This window comes from Parasteatoda tepidariorum, chromosome 10 (genome assembly GCF_043381705.1).
Source record: "Parasteatoda tepidariorum isolate YZ-2023 chromosome 10, CAS_Ptep_4.0, whole genome shotgun sequence".
Lineage (NCBI taxonomy): Eukaryota > Metazoa > Arthropoda > Arachnida > Araneae > Theridiidae > Parasteatoda > Parasteatoda tepidariorum.
This window is the reverse complement of record NC_092213.1, coordinates 70,932,492-70,943,677: the sequence shown is the minus strand read 5'-3', so window position 1 is coordinate 70,943,677 and position 11,186 is coordinate 70,932,492. Positions and strand designations below refer to the sequence as shown.

The 11,186-nt window shown below is 30.2% G+C and overlaps 2 non-coding genes across 2 annotated transcripts; both read right to left on the bottom strand.

Annotated features, from left to right (window-relative positions):
- Window positions 1-8,670: 8,670 nt before the first annotated feature.
- Window positions 8,671-8,742, bottom strand: TRNAQ-UUG (transfer RNA glutamine (anticodon UUG)). Its single transcript has one exon. It is a non-coding gene; the product is annotated as a tRNA-Gln (tRNA).
- A 339-nt stretch (window positions 8,743-9,081) lies between these two features.
- TRNAQ-UUG (transfer RNA glutamine (anticodon UUG)) lies at window positions 9,082-9,153 on the bottom strand. Its single transcript has one exon. It is a non-coding gene; the product is annotated as a tRNA-Gln (tRNA).
- Between the last annotated feature and the right edge of the window lie 2,033 nt (window positions 9,154-11,186).

The following is an 11,186-nucleotide window of genomic DNA, read 5'->3' as shown; positions in this document are numbered from 1 at the left end:
GATATCATTATCTTCTTTGTTTATTTATAACTATATATAATTTTTCGGCCCAATGAGAATGTACGAAGTAGTAAAATAACAATAATATCATTATTTTTTTAAAATTATTCTTTAGGATATCCAGAGTTCCCTCAAAATTGTTATAGTGGTAGTTAACTTAGCATCAAAGCTGTGGAAATTCAGCTGGTTTAGCAACCACTTAAACACTATGTATTTTTATTCCATTCATAAAGTAACTTTTTGTGAATTGAGTTATCGAATTATTGTAGTGATCATGAATATTTCATGTTAACTTTTTTAAAATATGAAATAACTCACTATAATAATTATGCTACTATGTATACCACTATAATAATTTTGAGGGACGATTGCACAGTGGGCCAGCATCCCAGGTTTCGTGGCCAAAATTAGTATTTTGATAAAATTTATTTCAAAATTTGGGGTTTTTTATTTAGGGGTTTTTATTTAGCAGGTAAATTGAATTCATAGTTGAAATTTTGAAATACACTAAAAATACCAAGGAAGAAAAAAAAATGTCGGCTGAAATATGGTGAGCAAAAATTTAAAAAAAATATTATAATACGTTTAAATAATTAAATATAACAATGAAAATATAATAATTTTCGTAATTTTATATTAAAAATTAAAAACAAATTATATTTCCGAAAAATAACGCGAATTAATTACAAAATAACGCGAAAACATGAAAAAAAGACATAATTTTTGTTTTTCGGTATATTTAGTCCACCTTTACAATGTGGGCAAAATGGGGCAGGTTTTTTCGAAAGAAGAGACATCAAAGAAGACAACAAAAAAAGTTTAGATAATTACCTCGTGGAACTTTTTGGAGATAAGTTTCGAAAGTGATTCAAACATTGTATAATGTCAAATGATAACTATAAGTTTGTCAAGAGCATTAACTAATCCAACAAATTGAAAAATTGCACTACAATTTCAGACTAATTACTCTGATAAAAATGTAACAATAAGGTGAAATTCCTATATATATTTCTGAAATGTAAATTTAAAAGTTAAATTTAAAAAAAAAATTTTTCAACATATTTTTCACTTCATTGTACTCTTGTCGGTCCAAAAAGTTTTTTTTTCTTTTTTATTGGCGGGCACTTGGAACTATTGTCCATCGGCCATAGAAAGTGCCAGAACTGCTAACTCTCTTTTCGTTACCCAGTGGGCACCTGTGGCGAAGCTACGGCGGTGGAGCAGCGTCGCCCACGTCACATTACCACAACCCGTTTATAGGGTGGGTCACATTCACACACAAAGGAGAAAGGACATAGAACACAGATAGAGAGAAAGAAACATCCATGCCTTGCTCGGGATTCGAACCCAGAACCTTTCTGATGTAAAGGCAGTTCCCTGTCCCCTACACAGGCCGGTCGGCTGGTCCAAAAAGTAAATTATAATGTTTGGAATGATTATGAATACTTAATTTGGGCGATATTAAAACTTTCCGACACATATTTTAGTTAAAAATGTAATTTTGACTTTTGGCCAAAGATCATGATGGTCTTCTAGCCCACAGTGCATTGGTGGAAACTTAATATAACGGTTTTTATTCGAATTCAGTATAGGATTAATTTTTATTTTTATTTTATTTCAATCGAAATTCATCTGATTTTTTCAAAACTTTAAACGTACTCTAATTTGTATTTTTGAGCGGTTCTCTATTATTTCGTACAAACTGATTTTGATTCAATTATATCAATGAAGTCACGTATCACCTTTATCTAACAACATCCATAATCAGCATTGTCAAAAAAATTTTCTTGTTATTTTTCATCGCTCCAAAAAACATAGCCTTCACCCGCAATGACCGCTTCACAAATTCCTTCTGAAACAAAACTGTTGGCCATAAATTATGGATACTTGGCCACGAATCGTATCGATTCCACCTCCAGGAGAGAATGGAACAAAATGGAACCTTCATCGTCCGGCTGAGTTCCTTCATTCAATTAGCAGTTCTTTTTTTGGAGTCAAGTCCGGCCTTGAGCTAAACTAAAGAGCGAACGCCCCGCGATTTTCATTTAGTAGGATTTCTCACTTTGTGCCGGACAGCGATCATAGAGCCGGACTTCCATTGATTGCTCTTTTTCCCCCACAGAAAACTTGATTTGGTGAATGTAATGTGTCATTAGTTAAATTGAAATTTTGAGACTTGAGTCAATATCTGTCAGAAACATGTAAGGAATCTCAATTAAGAGGTAAGGCTTTTATCCGCACTTTTATGAAAGTTCTTTAGTTTAAATTACTGGAGTTACTAATTATGCAAAGGGAAAAAAAATGTCTTACCTATTTAGCCCTTTGACGCAGAATTTTTATTGAACAGAGTTTTCATATTTTTTACATTATTTTGCATTAATTTTAATCATAAATGATTGAAAAATATTATATTTAGCATTTTAATAATTTATGGTTATGAAATACAGCATAAAACCTTGGTGTCTCTTTCTGCGTTAAAAGTAAAAAATTCCAAACACGACTCACTTCGAAACAATAATTTTTCAAGTTTACACTTATTTAGATTTAAGAGAAACAGTTATTCATCAATGACATTTCTTTACTTTACAAAATCAATTATTCTTAAATTTTTGAACACGAATGAAAAAAAAATTTCCAACTACTTTTTTTTAAATTTTGTATTTTAGTATCAAATATAATATAGATCTTAGTAGCAACTATTAGAAAGTTTTTTATAATTAAAAAAACTCCAAAGTAAAAAATCAAAGGGTAGGATATATTTTATAATTTTGGGATATATCCTATTTCGTATTACTAAGTATAGAAAATTCGGGCAAGTATAGAATTTTTTCTCAATCGTCCATTATTTTTAAATGATTATCAATATATATTGTCTTATATCTTTGATTTTTATGAGTCTCTAAGCCCAATCGCCTTAAACAATAAAAAATTTTAAATTTAACAATAAAATTTTTGTGCCTTCTTTATGAGTGTTATCGCCAATACTTTTTAATTTAATTTAATTGGTTGCTGTTAACATAAATTTCAAAAATAGATTATCATGTATTTAGTGCCGTGAATGGTTTTTATTATTTTAATTCGAGTATAAAATTTCACGTGTTTAAAAGTTGGAAATCCGGCAATGTATTTAATGCCGAAAGCGATTATTTGCGTACCTTGTTCATCTAATTTACACTATGAATTAAAAGGATTTATTAGTATTAGTTGGAAAGTAATTTTTAAACGCATGCATATTTCAAAGTTCATGTTTCTTTTCTTTAATAATATTAAACGGGAAAATAACATAGCAAGGATTGGTTGTTGCCCGATATATACTTGTCTGATGTTTTCGAAACTGATACATAGAATTTTTTTTATATTAGAACATATAAGTGGATGCGAATGTCTGGCTTATCCAAAATAAATGCAAAATCAAGATAAAATTCCTTTTATTAAACAAAATAGGAAATTTAAATATTCGGTTCTGCTACGTGATTTTGCTGATCCGCTCTGTAGCATGTAGATTGAGGGTTCGAATCAGACCACAAGTGTGGATAAATTTTTAATGATATCCAACAAAATATTATCAATATTTTATAATAAAATCTGATGCTTAATTTAATCCTTTGCATTACGATTGCTTTAAAATGTTATTTGAACTAATGCAAGCTAATGTATTTGAACTAATATCTATCTATCTATCTATATTATATAAAACGCTAATACGTACGTATGTATNGATAATGCTCATTCTGGTTATTGTTTCCGTTTTTAAAAGCGCTACATGTTGAGCCACCTCGTATAGATTTGCCATGTGACATTTTCAGCAGCAATCATTGGTCGATTTTCTAACGTTGCCATTCGGGGAGTTGTAATGAGGCTTTTTTTTTGGTGTCGTGTAAGAGAAATATATATATAGATTAGTCGGAAAGTAATTTTTAAATGCTTTCTTATTTCACAGTTCATGTTTCTTTTCTTTAATAATATTAAACGGGAAAATAACCTAGCAAGGATTGGTTATTGCCCGATATATACTTGTCTGATGTTTTCGAAACTGATACATAGATTTTTTTTTTATTAGAACATTTTAGTGGATGCGAATGTCTGGCTTATCCAAAATAAATGCAGAATCAAGATAAAATTCCTTTTAGTAAACAAAATAGGAAATTTAAATATTCGGTTCTGCTACGTGATTTTGCTGATCCGCTCTGTAGCATGTAGGTTGAGGGTTCGAATCAGACCACAAGTGTGGATACATTTTTAATGATATCCAACAAAATATTATCAATATTTTATAATAAAATTTGATGCTTAATTTAATCCTTTGCAATTCGATTGCTTTAAAATGTTATTTGAACTAATGCAAGCTAATGTATTTGAACTAATATATTAAATATAAAGGTACAAAAATTTCAAATTTTACGGGGATGACTTTTAGTGTCTCATTCGTGAGGAGATCGGAGGGTTAATATTATAGAGCTGTATTAGAAATGGAGCAAACCCGCTGTTATATTTCCTCTTCATCTCGAACATTAGGGTACCCTCTGTCACGTGACCCCTCTCATTTGGCGATTTTGCCAGAGAAAGAATGGCGTCGTGTGATAGTTGAGATGAAATCCTCTATTCTGGTAGATACGTGTTTTGTTCTTGTTTAAGCTATGGAGAAAGGTTAAAAGCGTCAGAAGCGCTAAGATTAGCGGAATAGTAAAACAGAGGATAATTTTTAGGCAAGACTTTGCTAGATTAAGAATTTTAGAATTCCTATTACTTAAATTGTATTTAATTTGTAATATTTTATAAGCCTCACCACAAAAGAGCTGTAATAAGTTCGTTTCATACGAAGGTTTTATCATTTGCAAGTACTAGAGTGTAAAATTACTTTAAAAGCAAATTTACAAAACGTAGAATTATATATACAACTTAGCTGTCGCAAGAAAATTTTTCCCAAAAAGCTTAGAAAGTCGGCAGCCATACTTTAAAAAATCCAACAAGATCACAAAGCATTTATCACCATACTTAAATTTTTCCCGGTTGTGGTCACCCTGTTTTACGACTATATTTGTGCGTTTGACGTAGAAATTATATAATTTGTATACTTTTGCTTAAGAACTATCAGAAAAAAGTACATATACACTGTCGTACTAAATAAAAAGTCACTATTCCTCTTTTTGGCAATTTTTGGTATTTGTCCTTATTTCTATTAATAAGTTATGACGTAATTTGTACCCTTTTTCTGTGTATTAAGACTTCTTCGTCTTAATATTTTGTAACCACTTTATCTGCTGTCTTCCAGGTATTATACGGTAAGTGTGAATTTATCCACTAAACGATTATTAATTGCAATTTTCTTTAACGGTGCAAAGAACTCCGAGTGTGATCGGTTAAGTATTGTTTTTTATTCTACTAGGACAACCGGAAAATTCTGTTCACGAAAAAATTATTATTTATTTTTTAGAAAGTGGTACAGCATTTACCCTTATAAGTATCAGATGTATCATTTAGTTCTGTCGGTTACTTTCCTTACAAGTTTCTATCTGTATACACATGATTTGCGCCACACATGCTGTGTCTCTTTAAGCCAGAACAGTGGTTTCCAACTGGCGGCCCGGGGGCCGCATCCAGTCCGCGAAGCCTTTTTTTGTGGCCCGCGAACTAAAATATATTAGTTGTCATTTTCTTAGGACAATTTTCGTAAAAAATCTGTATGGGTTTAAAACACTTTTCTCGCTAATAAAAACCTAATTTCCTCGTTTCTGTGAAATTTAACATGCTAAACGGTGCAAAAGAATTTATTTCTCAGGTTTTGCATCCAAGAAAATATTTATTCAAATACAAAAATAATCGTGTATGTTGCTCTTTTTTATTTCATTTTTTTTTTTTTTTGTATTTTGTGAACATAATTTAGCACGTGTGTATCAGAAATTTTCTCCAAGAAATTCTCCTATTTAACTTTTTGAAACCACTCATTTTGAACAAAAATATTTACACAAGCATTTGTAAATTTTAAATTCTAATTGTAAATATTTATTTTCTGGTGGTTGCAGCAGACAAACCTCAATTTTCTCATTGAACATTTTGTGTGCTAATATGCAAGTTTTAATGCCAACCTTCTTAAAGTTTTATATCTTAACAATTAGATATTAGTTGCACATTAATTGCTTAATACATAAGTGCACATTAAAGGTATTGTAGCCCGAATTTTATAATATGCAATTAAATATTTTTAAATATCTACTTCTTATTTTTATCTGTAATTCAATACTTTTGTTTTGTACAGCTTGGTAAAATCTGACAGTAATATTTAATGTTCCTTCAAATATGTAAGAGTCCATACATAAAATTTTGATAAAGTTGCGTCCCGCCATTTGATTTGTGTTTTTAATTGTGGCCCCCGGCCTCATTAAGTTGGAAACCCCTGAGCTAGAACATCACCATTGAGTTAAAAAGGGTAAACTTCCTACCATTTTCTTTTATAAAAGAACCCTTTGCAATACTGTAGAAGGAGGCGTGTACTTTCGCTGTCAGAGCTTTCTGGTATACCCAATACTAACTTATAAATATTGAGAATCTAATAAAGGCGAAAACCGAAAAATGGTAAAAATAAGAGATACTGTTTTCTTGTTTAGAACGATAGTATTTATCCATCTATATCAGGAGTTTCCAACTTACATGTGGCCGGGGGCCACACACCAGTCTAATGGCGGGCCGCAACTTTATCAAAATTTTATATAGGACTCTTTCATGTTTGAAAGAACATTAAATATTACTGTCAGATTTTCATCTAAGTTTTTTAAATATTAAAAAGCAAAATAACAAGTATTACAAATCATGCTTGTTACGTATCATTTTGAATCTTCTCTTAATCAGAAACTTTGTGACAAGATTTTTTTTCTTTTAAATTTAATTCAGTGATAAATTAAGATTTTTTTCGACTTGAACAAAAAAAAAAAAAATTTCTCGAGCATCTGAAATGATTTTTTTTCTTTTCCGCTCGATATTTAGGAATTTAAATAAAACATAGTATTCATTCCCTCTTTTATGCGTTTTAAAATTTACAAATGTAAATAATTTTATCCAAAATGAGTAGTTTCAAAAAGTTAAATGGAAGAATTTCTTCGAGAAAATTTCTGATAAGCACATGCTAAATTATATTCACAAAATACAAAAAAACGAAATAAAAAAGAGCAACATACACGATTATTTTTGTAATTTAATAAATATTTTCTTGGATACAAAACCTGAGAAATAAACTTTTTGCACCGTAAGTATGTTAAATTTCACAGAAACGGAGAAATTAGGTTTTTTTAAACGAAAGAAAAGTTTTTTTAAACCCATATAGACTTTTCATGAAAATTGTCCACAAAAAAAGAAAAAAAAAACGATAACTAATATATTTCAGTTCGCGGGCCACAAAAAAAAAAAAAAAAGGCTTCNGGCCGAAAAAAAAAAAAAAAAAGGCTTCGCGGGCCTGCTGCGACCCGCATGCTGCCAGTTGGTAACCACTAATCTATATCTAAGACAACAATGTTCTTCTATCGATATTTAATCCTTTGTGATCGACATTGTTCAACAGTTGCTGCTGAGTCCAGTTTCAAATTTGAGGTTATTTATTTTTTGTTGCAATCGCGTAGTTCAAGGTTTGAAGAAGGCAATGCCTCGACCTCAAACTTTTTGAGGGTCGCCATGGGTCGTGGGTGTCGGGACTCCTCTGGAAATTTTGGGCGTTTACCTGCAAATCTGGAAGGAATTGTGGGGGCGATGTGATACTAAATTATTATTCAACGACATATGATTTCTGAATCACAATCTTCTCCCACGCTACTGAACAAGTTGCAGATGATAGGACTGTTTAGGGTAAAGCAGTTGATCTAGTTTTACTCATCTTGTTATTTATTTATTTATTGCTTTGTGGTGATTGCGCCTTCTATTAAAGAAATTTTATTTTTTAATTTTCTAAAACTGAATATCCATTTGGTTCACAAAAATATAAGATATGTTTTCCATAAGATATCCATTCCATTTCTATAAGGATGTTTAATATACTTTCCATCTGGTATTTAAGAATAAAGGATTTACTTTCTATCGTGACTCTGTGAGACCAACAAAATATTCTGCTTGAAGTAATAGAATTGCGAACTCTTTTTTAACATTTAAACTATTTAAAGGTTTATAGACATACAGGGCTGCCAACTTTCTACGCTTCTTGTAAAAATTTATTCTAGTGGCAACAAAGTTAATGTTTTAATATATATTTTTTTTATTCATTTTAACTTCTTTTACACACAACCTCATATAAATGATTTAAAAGTTCATATGCAACGACAGTTAGTTCCTGCTCTTTCGTATTGAGGCTTTTAAAATATTGGCAAAATTGCCACAAATTCTGAAAGCTTTGGTTTTAAAATGCCTACCACTGTATAATATATTTTACAAAAAGCCTAGTAGTTGGCAAGCCTGGACACAGAAAATTAAGTCTCTATGTTGTGTCAATTTACTAAACTCTTAACAACTTAATAGATCCTTATGATATTCATCGGAGATTCTGGCATTATAAAGCGGTTCAGTCTGGTTTTTGGAATATTTCTCTGGTTCAAAAAGATAAAGGCTGACTACTTAATTATTTCATTGAAATAATTGACATTGAAAAATTAGTGATTGTAAATATTACTTTTATAAAAAAGAACTCAGATCAGGTTCCACCGAGATTTGAACTCGGATCGCTGGATTCAAAGTCCAGAGTGCTAACCATTACACCATGGAACCGTGTCAGAAAGGTATTTATACAAACTGAATTATAAATAAAGTTCGAAAGGTATAAATTGAATTGAATTTTAAAGTAGCGAAATTACTCCGTTGTAAAAAAAAAAAGTACTTAATCGCAACATTTTTATCTTAATAATTTGTTTATCAAAATACAACACAATCAACGAAACATGCTCTTCTTTAATATTGTAAAAATAAATATAATAATAATAAATGTTATTTAAATTAAATGAAAATATATCATTATAAAGTAATTGTAAAAAAAAAAGTAATGAAGATATAATTTAAAAAAATTTTTGATTGAAAATATTACTTTTATAAAAAAAAAAAATTCAAATCAGGTTCCACCGAGATTTGAACTCGGATCGCTGGATTCAAAGTCCAGAGTGCTAACCATTACACCATGGAACCCACATCTAGCAAAACGCTTTCTCTGATTTTATCTTACAATTAACAAGCAGAAGTCTGTGTCCTTGCGTAATATCTCAGAATGCTGAGCAAACAGTGGAGAATATCAGTTACATCTTTCTTATAAGTATAATTTTCAAAGAGGATACAAAGCTATTTTTTATGTTTATATTGATAACCACGAAAAAGAATCAAATAACTAAACCTTTAACGTAGTAATTTTATTTGCCAACATTTGAGTTCTCAGTTTGTTAATTAAATGCAATGCGTTGGGAAGGCTTTTTAAGCAATAAATAGTCCTCTACAGTGGCTTGTTAATTGTTATTGCTTTCGATTTTCCTTTTCCATTTAACATAATGCTACTGAAAGAACATTTTAAAACAACAATCAAAATATGCAAAGTTCTAGATTAAATTTATTCAAACCGTTTCTTTTATAAAAATTTATTTTCAATAATTCCTTATAATCATTTTCTATTTATAACCTAACCTCTTTAATTTTCAATAACTAAAGTGAATATATAAAAGAGCAAACATTAAATCTGTAAGACAGCACTTCTTCAGGGGACACACTGTCTAATAACACACAGGAGCCTTTCTGTTGTCAGTGGAAAAACCAAAACTGACAGTGCCCCTAAATTTTTAATTTTTTTATATTATTATCGCTATTAAAATGATTTGAAGAAATTAATGCAATGTAGAACACACAAAAATAGTTTTATTTATATACACAGCGATGCCAACTCGCTCCAGACAGAGAATAAATATTTTCAAGAGGTAGTTTATTAATTGTGATTCTTGGTTTAATAAATTCAGTTTAGTAGATTTTTATCCACCACTATTTCTAAACAATTCGGAGGCTTATATAATTCACCACTTTTTAGCAACCGCAGATACAGTGTTGCCAGATTGGGCTACAAGTAGCGGATTGGGCTACTTTTAAAAGTCCCCGCTACTGAAAATTGAATTTTCGCTACTTGTTACTTTTTGGGCTACTTATTATTTTTCGAACGCTACAAATCTTAAATATGCGCTACTTTTTTTCCTTACTGAAATATATAAATATTTTTTAATTTTTTCCCTTCCCATTATAAAATGATTCTGAAAGTTTGCAGCTTCTTTACCATTTTTAAAAAGGACATTTTTGTTGTTGTTGAAAACGTTCTCGCTTCAGTTTTGTATTCTTGATATGTTTTACTGATGGAGTCTATAATCTTTCCATGTTTATGTTTCAAATCGTAGACTCGGGAAATCGCAAAGATATATGGAAAAATGCACGGAGAGTATGATGGGGAAAATGTTTTTTAACTCCAACTATTATCTGCTGGACATATCGTTTATCTGCTGGAGAAAAAATATCACGTTACTCGCTTTGAAACTCAGAAAAATTAAATCCAAAGTCATTTTACCTGATGAATGAAAATAGTTGTTGTGAATGACAATGAGTTTCCAAAAAATATCGTACTGTCAAATGCTTTTTAGTGAATTCATTTCACTTTTGTAAATCACCATCTATTCACAGTTTCACAAAAAATAGGAAAATTTTTATATCTCTCTAGAGCTTAGATTTGCCCGTTGTAAACGATGAAATTATTTTTTTTAAAAGGAAGCTATAATATGTATTGCTATGGTTACAGTTTTTATTTTTCACCTCATTTTGCCAAATATGTAATAAATAAATTAAACAAATAAAAATGAAGTTTTGGATAGTTATCATATTAAAATAAAATTCGTATTACCAAACGCAAATGATAATCAGAATTGGCATCAAGGAGAACGACATGAAGAAATATTTCATAGCAGGCCAAGGCCCACCCAATGATGACGAAGAAACGCAAAAGATGGATTTTGTTTTTAAAACAAAAATTACATACTATGAAATTTCAAATAATAATTAACTACAACAATAAAAATGACTAAGTTAATTGAAACATAATGCACTTAGGGATCAGAAAAATTGAATAATGACAATTTTTTTAATTCGAAAATGTCAACATTTTAAACCTTTTTCGAAACATTTATAGTAATTGCAAAATA